The sequence below is a fragment of the Salvelinus namaycush genome, chromosome 23 (genome assembly GCF_016432855.1).
Source record: "Salvelinus namaycush isolate Seneca chromosome 23, SaNama_1.0, whole genome shotgun sequence".
Taxonomy (NCBI): Eukaryota; Metazoa; Chordata; class Actinopteri; order Salmoniformes; family Salmonidae; genus Salvelinus; species Salvelinus namaycush.
In genome coordinates this window covers 43,866,593-43,879,253 of record NC_052329.1, presented here as the reverse complement: position 1 = coordinate 43,879,253, position 12,661 = coordinate 43,866,593, and the positions used below count along the sequence as shown (strand labels likewise).

General features: G+C 42.0%; 2 protein-coding genes across 6 annotated transcripts in view; both read right to left on the bottom strand.

Moving 5' to 3' along the window:
• The window catches only part of LOC120018847 (probable tRNA methyltransferase 9B), a 29,743-nt gene extending 28,756 nt beyond the window's left edge, over positions 1-987 (bottom strand). The window contains exon 1 of the mRNA XM_038962066.1: positions 881-987. The gene's annotated coding sequence lies outside the window, so the exon portion shown is untranslated. The remainder of the gene's footprint in view (positions 1-880) is intronic.
• A 3,120-nt stretch (positions 988-4,107) lies between these two features.
• The window catches only part of LOC120018464 (NEDD4-binding protein 2-like 2), a 36,678-nt gene continuing 28,124 nt past the window's right edge, over positions 4,108-12,661 (bottom strand). For 2 of the 5 annotated variants that reach the window (XR_005472226.1, XR_005472230.1), the window contains 4 exons: positions 7,605-7,915; positions 7,056-7,210; positions 6,410-6,802; positions 5,927-6,035 (listed from right to left, as the gene is read on the bottom strand). The gene's annotated coding sequence lies outside the window, so the exon portion shown is untranslated. Of the gene's footprint in view, positions 4,670-5,059; positions 5,105-5,926; positions 6,036-6,409; positions 6,803-7,055; positions 7,211-7,604; positions 7,916-12,661 lie in introns of those variants that run through there. The other 3 variants (XR_005472227.1, XR_005472228.1, XR_005472229.1) reach the window with 3 other exon arrangements.

The following is a 12,661-nucleotide window of genomic DNA, read 5'->3' as shown; positions in this document are numbered from 1 at the left end:
GAGGATGTTTTAATAAAGTCAATCAAAAGTCTGTAGTTTTTCAAGAGTTGTTCATTTGTTAGGCTATTGGTTAAAGGTGCAACAATATTTATTATTGAATTACCTTTGATCTAGTTCAGTCTGATTAATCACAATAAACATACTTAATAATGATCTTTTACCTAGCTTGATGACAGTGGGTATTTTTGCTTACTTTTTGTTCTAAATAGAGACGGCATATTGGATTGTGTAAAAATGCAGGAAAATAGCTTTAGATGTCCAAAAAAGTTCTGGGGGAGGACCACCAGACCCCCGCCACAGGTTATGTCCCTCCCACTTCTAAAACCAAAGTGGTGCCCCTGGTGTACAGTAAGTGTATATTTTGCATTTGTGAAATTATTTTGATGTGATAGTAAAGGGCTTTATGTTTCTAGAATCATATCGCAATTGAGAAATCAATTCATGTTCAGCTAGAGTATTTGGCTGTTTTGGCTGCCAGTCTACCTCTGAAAATAACATACAAGGTCCTTGGACCTTAAAATTAAGAATACCTAAGAGTACATCTTGGGCTAAGTGGGCTAACCTTTTTCGATTACTGTACCACTGTCGGGTAAATTTATTTTGGTCTGCCTGGAGTACCCCTGAAGTATCCCTCATGTGCATTTTACCAGTAGGCCTACGGTCTCATGAGACTTCTTAATTACCCACTGTGGCTAAGCCAAGTACCCCTGGTTGAGAACTAGGCTGGGAACAACTGCATTAGTACTACTCTAGCTAGCCTAAAGAAACCGCTCTACGTTAAAACTATAACCACAAATTCAACAGAGAACGTATCATCGCGTAGCATACTCACTTAATTTTGTATCGCGTTCAATCGGCAACAATGTAAGATTATAATTACCGTAAATACTTCTGCCGGCCAATTTATCGTGTCGGCTACATGTCAGCAACGGAGGAAATATGTACAAATAGGTTGGCAACGTTGATAAAGCCTGAGTGAAATTGGCGTTCTGATTCAGTCCTATTTTGACTAGATGGGATACAGTTTATGTCAGAATTGACTTTCCGTAGCAGGTTAGGATATTTTACGCTGCAGGTAAAGCGAATTAATGTAGCAGGTTAAGATAGTTAGATTAAGGTTATGAAAATGGTTCTGGTTAGCTAGAATGAAAAATTATTCAACTTTATTAGACGTCAATTTGACACAAACAGTCTACCATCTAGCCATGACCATTATGTCCGCGGTCAAGGCACACTGGCAACATCTAATCCACGACTGTCATTGGTTAGCTGTCTCACATGACCAACACACAATAAACACACACACAGTGCCTAAATAAAGTCTACACCCCATGAATTTTTACATTTTGTTGCGTTACAAAGTGGGTTTGAAATATGTTGACATGACAAGAAATTACAATTAAAAGTGAAAATAAAATTATACACATTTTTACAAATTAATATCTAATCTGAGAACATGGCAACCATGTTCTGTGTACGTTTGGTGGAACATTCTCCTAACCCACGGAAAACTGGATACATGAATATTCTTGTAACATTCTCATGAAACGTTTCTAAAATTAATATCTTAAATCTCAAACTCCAAGCGGGCTGTCATGTGCTTTTTACTGAGGAGTGGCTTCCATCTGGCCACTCTACCATAAAGGCCTGATTGGTGGAGTGCTGCAGAGATGGTTGTCCTTCTGGAAGGTTCTCCCATCTCCACAGAGGAACTCTGGAGCTCTGTCAGTGACCATCAGGTTCTTGGTCACCTCCCTGATCAAGGCCCTTCTCACCCGATTGCTTAGTTTGGCCGGCGGCCAGCTCTAGGAAGAGTCTTGGTGGTACCAAACTTCTTCCATTTAAGAATGATGGAGGCTACTGTGTTCTTGGGGACCTTCAATGCTGCAGACATTTTTTGGTGTCCTTCCCCAGATCTGTGCCTCGACACAATCCAGTCTCGGACAATTCCTTCGACCTCATGGCTTGGTTTTTGATCGGACATGCACTGTCAACTGTGGGACCTTATATAGACAGGTATGTGCCTTTCCAAATCATATCCAATCAATTGAATTTACCACAGGTGAACTCCAATGAAGTTGTAGAAACATCTCAAGGATGATCAATGGAAACAGGATGCACCTGAGCATAATTTCGAGTCTTGCAGCAAAGGGCCTGAATACTTATGTAAATGAGGTATTTCTGTTTTAAAAAATATATACATTTGCAAAAATGTGTCATTATGGGGTATTGCGTGTATATTGATGAAAATGTTTTATTTAATCAATTTTAGAATTAGGCTGTAACGTAACATGGGGAAATAGTCAAGGGGTCTGAATATTTTCTGAATGCACTATATACCAAACATTAGGAACACCTTCCTAATATTGAGTTGCACCCCCTTTTCCCCTCAGAACAGCCTCAATTCGTCGGGGCATGGACTCTACAAGGTGTCGAAAGCGTTCCACAGGGATTCTGGCCCACAGTTGTCAAATTGGCTGGATGTCCTTTGGGTGGTGGCCTATTCTTGATACACATGGGAAACTGTTGAGCGTGAATAACCCAGCTGTGTTGCAGTTCTTGACACAAACCGGTGAGTCTGGCACCTACTACCATACCCAGTTCAAAAGGACTTACATTTTTGTCTTCAACCTCTGAATGGCAAACACAATCCATATCTCAATCGTCTCACGACTTACAAATCCTTATTTAACCGGTCTCCTCCACAACGACACTAATTGAAGTGGATTTAACAAGTGACATCAATAAGGGATCATAGTTTTCACCTGGCCAGTCTGTCATGAAAAGAGCAAATGGTCTTAATGTTTTGTATACTCAGTGTATAGTGCACTACTTTTGACAAACACACCCTAATCCCTTTATTTAGTGCACTACTTTTGACAGAGACCTGGCAGCATGGTGCCAGGACAACAACCTCTCCCTCAACCTCAGCAAAACAAAGGAGCTGGTCGTGGACTACAGGAAACGGAGCGGCAAGCAAGCCCCCATCCACATCGAGAGCTTCAAGTTCCTCGGTGTCCACATCACTAAGGAATTAACATGGCCTCCACACACAGTTGTGAAGAGGTCACTACAGTACCACCCAAGCCATAGACTTTCCTCTCTGCTACCGCACAGCAAGCAGTTCCTGTGCACCAAGTCTGAACCAACAGGTCCCTGAACAGCTTCTACCACCACTGCTAAATAGCTAATCAAAAAGGTTACCCGGACTACCTGCATTGACCCTTCTTTGCACTAACTCTCATGCACTGACTCTACACCCACCCACACATAACATGCGCACACATGCATACTGATGCCACACACATACGCTGCTGCTACTGTCTATTATCTATCTTGTTGCCTAGTCCCTGTACCCCTACTGATATGTGTACTGAACAAAAATATAAACACAACATGCAACAATTTCAAATACTTTTCTGAGTTACATTTCATATAAGGAAATCAGTCAACTGAAATAAATTTATTAGGCCCTAATGTTTGTATTTCACATGACTGGGCAGGGGCGCAGCCATGGGTAGGCCTGAGAGGGCATTGGCACACCCAGTGGGGAGCCAGGCCCACCCACTGGGGAGCCAGGCCCAGCAAATCAGAATTCATTTTTCCCCACAAAAGGGCTTTATTACAGTTGGAAATACTCCTTTATTTCAGATCATGAAACATGGGAACAGCACTTTACATGTTGCGTTTATATTTTTGTATAGCTACTTCAATTACCTCGTACCCCAGGGTATAGCCATGTTATTTTCACTCGTTATTGTTCTTAGCTTTACTCGTTATTCACTATGTGTTTATTCCTAATGTCACTATTTTTCATTTTTTCCCATTAACTCTGAATTGTTAGAAAAGGCCCCATCAGTAAGCATTTCACTGTTAGTCTACACCTGTTGTTTGCGAAACATGTGACAAATAACATTTGATTTGGGACACAGCCACCATGCAGAAGGACCAATTCCACGGAGGAATTCAAAGGAAACACATATTTCATTAATTGAAACAGACTAGAAAAATGTATGAGGAAATTGCAATTAGTTAATTGTATTCTTATCTATTTAATACTCCTTTCTCCGTCTGAAAACACTAATAAAACAATGCTGGGCAGCAAAATGGACCAAATACTTGATTTAATCTTGGATTTGTCACTTGTTTTTTTCTTCGTCTGCAGAGGCACCTTTGCACATGCACAATAAAATGCAAACAGGAGTAAACAAACGAATGAACAAAAACGACTTAAAAAATTAACTTAACAAATCAAATCTACAACACTATTTCCTTGTCACAGAACGAAAAATACTGAAAAATGACCGATACAGTACTGCTAAAAGTTTATTCCAAACATTCACTTTGACAGTTAGAGCTGGTGCGATATCTTAAAGCTGGGAGATATAAGCTATACAACTGCCTCCCCAGCACAGGGGGGAAAAAAGGCAAGAAAGACTACATACATTTATTTGAATCAGTTTGGATCGTTCCTGTGGTCGGCGACACACATAACAATGTTAGACAAACCAAGGTGGATGTGTGTGTGGCAAAGCTTAACAACTGAACATCAAGGACGAATACACACAGCCTAGGCAGATCGATGTACTCTCCATCTGTTCTCGTCCTCTGACCTTCGAGAAAAAACACGATGTCTGTCTCATCTTCTCCTGCCCGTCTTCCGTCGCACCTGGGCACAACAACAGCATGGAGATCCTGGTTTTAAAGCCCACTAGACATACAGTACCAGTCAAAAGTTCGGACGAACCTACTCATTCAAGGGTTTTTCTTTATAATAGTGAAGACATCAACACTAGGAAATAATACATATGGAATCATGTAGTAAGCAAAAAGTGTTAAACAAATCAAAATATTTTTTATATTTTAGATTCTTCAAAGTAACCACCCTTTACCTCGATGACAACTGTGCACACTCTTTGACATTCTCTCAACCAGCTTCATGAGGAATGCTTTTCCAACAGTCTTGAAGGAGTTCCCACATACGCTGAGCACTTGTTGGCTGATTTTCCTTCACTCTGGGGGCCAGGTCATCTGATGTAGCACTCCATCACTCTCCTTAGTCAAATAGCCCTTACACAGCCTGGAGGTGTGTTGGGTCATTGTCCTGTTGAAAAACAAATGATAGTCCCACTTAGCGCAAACCAGAAGGGATAGCATATCGCTGGAGAATTCTGTGGTAGCCATGCTGGTTAAGTGTGCCTTGAATTCTAAAATCACAGACAGCATCACTAGCAAAGCACCCCCAGACCATCACACCTCCTCCTCCATGCTTCACGGTGGGAACCACACATGCGGAGATCATCCGTTCACCTACTCTGCATCTCACAAAGACACGGTGGTTAGAACCAAAAATCTCAAATTTGGACTCATCAGACCAAAGTACAGATATCCACCGGTCTAATGTCCATTGCTCATGTTTCTTGGCGCAAGCAAGTCTCTAATTATTATTGGTGTCCTTTAGTAGTGGTTTCTTTGCAGCAAATCGACCATGAAGGCCTGATTCACGCAGTCTCCTCTGAACAATTGATGTTGAGATGTGTCTGTTACTTGAACTCTATGAAGCATTTCTTTGGACTGCAATCTGATGAACTTTTCCTCTGCAGCAAAGGAAACTCTGGGTATTCCTTTCCTGTGGCGGTCCTCATGAGAGCCAATTTCATCATAGCGCCTGATTTTTTTTTACGACTGCACTTGAAGAAACTTTCAAAGTTCTTGAAATTTTCCAGATTGGCTGACCTTCATGTCTTAAAAGTAATGATGGACTGTCGTTTCTCTTTGCTTATTTGAACTGTTATTGTCATAATATGGACTTGGTCTGGACTTGGTCTTCTGTATACCACCCCTACCTTGTCAGAACACAACAAAAGTGATTGGCTCAAACGCTTTAAGGAAACAAATTCCACAAATAAACTTTTAACAAGGCACACCTGTTAATTGAAATGCATTCCAGGTGACTACCTCATGAAGCTGGTTGAGAGAATGCCAAGAGTGTGCAAAGCTGTCATCAAGGCAGGCTTCTTCAAAGAATCTGAAATCTAAAATAGATTTGGATTAAAAATATAAAAAAATAGGTTACTACATGATGTGTTATTTCATAGTTTTGATGTCTTCACTATTATTCTACATTTGAGAAAATATTAAAAATAAAGAAAAAACAAACTTTTGACTGGTACTGTATATAAAGACTTTACCAGCACAGCTGAGAGATGGCACATTGAGGTGGGTGAGAATTGAGAGAGGTGGGTCAAGGGGTGGAGGAGTATGTGAAGGAGGGTGAAGAGGTGGGGAGGGGGCTGAGAGGAGAGGGGTGGGTGAGGGAATGTAGGGTCAGGTGGAGGTGAGGCGGGGACTGGAGGTCGAGGGGGAGGTAGATGAGGGGTGGGCAGAGGTGAGTGAGTGGACTACTTACTTTGGGTGTTGTCTTGCTCTCCTCCTCTTCCTGGCTCTGAGACATCTCCATCTCCTCCACCTAGGACTCGTTCTCTTTACTCAAACGCCCTGTGTGCCTGAAACACACAGCAGGTCATTGTACAACAGCAAAACAACAGCCTGCTCCTCACTGAGTAACAGGGTTGACATTGAAGTCAAAACAAAACAAAACAAAAACCTGCAAACAGCAAGTCTGTAACTCATGCAAGGCACTGAATTAATTCAAAATATAAAGGATAATGAATGAAGTTGAAGAAAATGCCACAGTTGCAGATTTTTCTTGGCTGAATGTTGCTGTGCTTTGGGAGGTCTCCCCCGTCTTTTCTGTGGCATGGATTCTGCAGAGTCGTCTGTGGCCTCTGAGGCCTCCAGTCTGTAAAAGAACACATACATCAACAAAATGTCACAAAAGATTCCCCATCCACACCTTCTCTTTCAAGAGATTAGGAGCATGTTAGGAGTTGGCTATCGATTTATCAACCTATCAATGTGTCCATTTAGACCAGGGGCCTGAAACCCGCGGCTCCAGAGCAACATACTGCTCCGCGGCAATCTACAATTAGCCATTAAAAAAAGTCATCAGTAGACTATAATACTAGTTAGATCAGAATCCAGAGGGATCTCACCTCTGCTGCGGCCTCCGTGGTGCCCTGCCTCCTCTCTGCACCGTGGGCTTCACTTCCATGTTCTCACTGCTGCCATCTTCCTCCTCAGCTTGACAAGCAGCCTTCTTCCGGCCCCTCATGCCCTTGGTAAGTCTGTCATTATTGGGCGCAGCAGCCTCAATATTGATAATAATAATACATTTTATTCCAACTAACTTCCAAGAACACATTATAGAGTAAAAGTATTAAATACAAGAGCAGATCAAACAACCGCAACAAGACCCACAGTATTGTTGTAAACATTGGTTGCGTTCCAGACCATCTTTATAGCAGTAGCGCTATAAAGATGGTCTGTATAAACACTTCTCTGAGTATTGTGAGATCTGATAAATTATGTGAGCTGTGTTGAAGATAAGTTGGAAAGCAACCATTAAGCGGTAAGTTCAGGATTTTACAATTTGATGTAGATGTTTCCTCACCCTGAAATTAGTCTGAAATGGGCCATTAAATTAAATTGTAAAATCCTGAACTTGCCCATTAAAATAAGGCAACCAAAAAACAAAATGGTACCTTGGGGGGCCGTCTCCTGCGACCTCTTTTGGGAGGATTGTTCTGCTCGTCTTTCGTCTCCAGGGTGGTGTCTGCGGCATTGGTCTCGGCCCACGGCTCCTCCCCCACGCCCATGCTGGTGTTAGCCGCCGGCTCCTTCCTCCACCCTTGTTTGGGCTTGGCCTCCTGGCCTGCCTTGTCGTCCTGGCTGGCAGCGGCTGCCCCTCGTTTGCGTCCCCGGGCCGGGCTTGCTGTCGTCGTCCTGAGCAGCCAGACTCTTCATGACCGTGATATCCTCGTTCTCACTGTGGTCCACCTCGGCACTGTCGATCCTGGGACAATAAGAGATAGTGTTTTATTAAGCGTGTCTGCCTTGACACAGGGACTGGACAAAAAAAGACAATGAACTGTAGGAGTGGTCTGGGGTGGTCTAAGCCAATGGTTCCCAAACTGCCAGTGGTTTCTTACAGAGTAACCGTAGGAAAAAGGTAACTTTCCTGCTCTCTTTTGTGGAAGCAGCAGTGAGCGGATTTGACCCTTTTTTCTGCAGCTCTCCTGGAACATAGCTGCATTATACTGTACCTGCAGTGTAAATGTAGCTAAACAACACCCGCTACAGACTATAATAAATGCACCTGTCCCCTCAAGGTAAAGTGGAAAAATTGACTAGTAGCGACATCTGACTTCCCACTCCCTCCACCTACGTATACAGCCCTATCATCAAAATCATCTTTAATTTACGCATCACTCCATTCCTTGGCAGGACATTCCCCATTCATCGATTCAGTTCAGATGTGATTCACTCCCTCTCTCCCAGATGATGTAAATGACAAGGATTTTTTTTTAAGTATACAGCCTGGTGACAAACATGGCAGCTTGTTTTTCTTAGACTGGTGCAGAAAACCACATCTCAATTACAAACGCGTGCCACCGAATACGGAGGATCTGACAAACAATTTGGATAAATGGCTGATCCATACAATTAGACAGTGTGGTGTGTTGGACAACGATGTTGTCTTCCGAAAAATCGAGAAAAATAAAAACCCAGCACTCTGAGTTAGTCTTTCAGATACTTACAGTGGCAAGAAAAAGTATGTGAACCCTTTGGAATTATCTGGATTCCTGGATTATTTATTTAAAAAAATTGGTCATAAAAATAGATCTGATCTTCATCTAAGTCACAACAATAGACAAACACAATGTGCTTAAACTAACAACACACAAACGATTGTATTTTTCTTGTCTATATTGAATACAACATTTAAACATTCTCAGTGTAGGTTGGAAAATCTATGTGAACCCCTAGGCTAATGACTTCTCCAAAACTAATTGGAGTCAGGAGTCAGCTAACCTGGAGTACAATCATTGAGACGAGATTGGAGATGTTGGATAGGGCTGGCCTGCCCTATAAAAAAACACTCACAAAATTTGAGTTATCTATTCACAAGAAGCATTGCCTGATGTGAACCATGCCTCGAACAAAAGAGATCTCAGAAGACCCAAGATTAAAGAATTGTTGACTTGCATAAAGCTGGAAAGGGTTACAAAAGTATCTCTAAAAGCCTTGATGTTCATCAGTCCACGGTAAGACAAATTGTCTGTAAATGGAGAAAGTTCAGCACTGTTGCTACTCTCCCTTAGGAGTGGCCGTCCTGCAAAGAAGACTGCAAGAGCACAGCGCAGAACGCTCAATGAGGTTAAGAAGAATCCTAGAGTGTCAGCTAAAGACTTACAGAAATCTCTGGAACATGCTAACATCTCTGCTGATGAGTCTACAATACGTAAAACACTAAACAAGAATGGTGTTCATGGGTGGACACCACGGAAGAAGCAATTGCTGTCCACAAAACATTGCTGCATGTCTGAAGTTCGCAAAAGAGCAGCTGGATGTTCCACAGGAACACACAACACTATGTGTGGAGAAAAAAATGCAGAGCATACGAACATCAAAACCTCATCCTGTATAGTATGGTGAAGGGAGCATCATGGTTTGGAGCTGCTTTGCTGCCTCAGGGCCTGGACAGCTTGCCATCATCGACGGAAAAATGAATTCCCAAGTTTATCAAGACTTTTTGCAGGAGAATGTAAGGCTATCTGTCCACCACTTGAAGCTCAACAAAAGTTGGGGTATGCAACAGGACAATGACCCAAAACACAGAAGTAAATCAACAACAGAATGGCTTCAACAGAAGAAAATACGCCTTCTCGAAGTGGCCCAGTCAGAGTCCTGACCTCAACCCGATTAAGTGTCTGTGGCATGACCTCAAGAGAGCAGTTCACACCAGACATCCCAAGAATATTGCTGAACTGAAACAATTTTGTAAAGAGGAATGGTCCAAAATTCCTCCTGACCGTTGTGCAGGTCTGAGCCACAACTACAGAAAACGTATGGTTGAGGTTATTGCTGCCAAAGGAGGGTCAACCAGTTATTAAATCCAAGGGTTCACATACTTTTCCCACCCTGCACTGTGAATGTTTACACGGTGTGTTCAATAAAGACATGAAAACGTAAAATTGTTTGTGTGTTAGTTTAAGCAGACTGTGTTTGTCTGTTGTTGTGACTTAGATGAAGATCAGATCAAATTTTATGAACAATTTAAGCAGAAGTCCAGGTAATTCCAAAGGGTTCACATACTTTTTCTTGCCACTGAACAAAAATATAAATGCAACATGCAACAATTTCAATGAGTTATGGTGTATTTAATCTATGGATTTCACATGATTGGGCAGGTGGCGCAGCCATGGGTGGGCTTGGGAGGGCATAGACCCATCCACTGGGGAGCCAGGCCCAGCCAATCAGAATACTTTTTCCCCCCACAAAAGGGCTTTAATACAGACAGAAATACTGCTCAGTTTCATCAGCTGTCCGGGTGGCTGGTCTCAGACGATCCCGCAGGTGAAGAAGCCAGATGTGGAGGTCCTGGCGTGGTTACACATGGTCTCCGGTTGTGAGGCCGGTTGAATGTACTGCCAAATTCTATAAAATGACTTGAGGTGACTTGTGGTAGAGAAATTAACATTAAATTATCTGGCAACAGCTCTGGTGGACATTCCTGCAGTCAGCATGCCAATTCAACGCTCCCTCAAAACTGTGGCATTGTGTTGTGTGACAAAACTGCACATTTTAGAGTGGCAATTTGTCTGCAGCACAAGGTGCAGCTGTGTAATGATCATGCTGTTTAATCAGCTTCTTGTTATGCCACACCTGTCAGGTGGATGGATTATCATGGCAAAGTAGAAATGCTCACTAACAGGGATGTAAACAAATGGGTGCACAAAATGAGAGAAATAAGCTTTGTGCGCGTATGTAAAATTTCTGGGATCTTTTATTTCAGCTCATGAAACATGGGACCAACAATTTACATGATGCGTTTATATTTTTGATAAGTATATTTCCTTTGAACACGGATGATGACTTTGCCTCTATGACTTTGCCTCTAAATCCATAGATTAAGGCCTAATGAATTTATTTCAATTAACTGATTTCCTTATATGAAATGTAACTCAGTAAAATCTTTAAAATTGTTGCGTTTTAATGTTAGTATCTCATTATTATTATTGTATGCCTATTTATTAATCTAAACCAGTTCTTTAAATATGCTAAATGTTTTATTTCATTCTGTTGAGACATTTTTGTTGGCTAAATTAAGTTTGATCTGTTTTTAAATCATGTGCTCCGTATTTAGTTGTAAAATAAATATCATTAGCCTATTGCTGTCATTTGTTGGTTACGGTAGGCACTAGCCTTCCTGCAAATATAGCTTACTCAAAACTTTTGTGAAAGTTTAAACCAGTTCGCAAGTGTTTTGTTTCATTCTGTTGAGCCATTTTCTTTGGCCAAATTATATATTCCATCTATAATTTTGTGTTTGCCACAATATATAATATCCTGCTCATATTTTCTCTATAAACAGTGGCTTGACTTGCTTTTGATATTACTCTAATAAATAAATATTTGTGAAGGTGTGGTGTGGCTATTAGCCTATTACACTGCAGGCCTATGACACCGGCACTCCAACTATCCGAAAGTTGAACTTGAAGTGGGGAAGAATGTTTTAGGCCTACCAGAGTTACTCCTATAATCTAACAATATACTGCTTATCTTCATAAAACTATTTGGATTGAAAATTACCGAATTAGCCTCCTTCTGTATGTCTTTATCCGCATTGCAGATGCAGTAGCCTATCTGACAGGGATAAAGAAATGCATGTCGGAGTTGTAGCATGCCGCCGGGATATCTCTCTCTCCCTCTCTGGGGCTACGCCTAAGCTTCTCTTCCTTTATACACTACATGACCAAGAGTATGTGGACACCTGCTTGTCGAACATCTCAATCCAAAATCATGGGCATTAACATGGAGTCGGTCACCCCTTTGCTGCTAAAACAGCCTCCACTCTTCTGGGAAGGCTTTCAACTAGATGTTGAAACATTGCTGCGGAGCCTTGCTTCCATTCAGGCACAAGAGTGTCAAATCAGAGGGCCTGTTGTCCGGACCTATGGGGGTGCCACAGGGTTCAATTCTCGGGCCGACTCTTCTCTGTATACATCAATGATGTCGCTCTTGCTGCTGGTGATTCTCTGATCCACCTCTACGCAGACGACACCATTCTGTATACTTCTGGCCCTTATTTGGACACTGTTAACTAACCTCCAGACAAGCTGCAATGCCATACAACTCTCCTTCCGTGGCCTCCAACTGCTCTTAAATGCAAGTAAAAACTAAATACATGCTCTTCAACCGATCACTGCCCAGACCTGCCCGCCCGTCCAGCATCACTACTCTGGACGGTTCTGACCTTGAATATGTGGACAACTACAAATACCTAGGTGTCTGGTTAGACTGTAAACTCCTTCCAGACTCACATCAAACATCTCCAATCCAAAATTAAATCTAGAATCGGCTTCCTATTTCGCAACAAAGCATCCTTCACTCATGCTGCCAAACATACCCTTGTAAAATTGACTATCCTACCGATCCTCTACTTCGGCGATGTCATTTACAAAATAGCCTCCAACACTCTACTTAACAAATTGGATGCAGTCTATCACAGTGCCATCCGTTTTGTCACCAAAGCCCC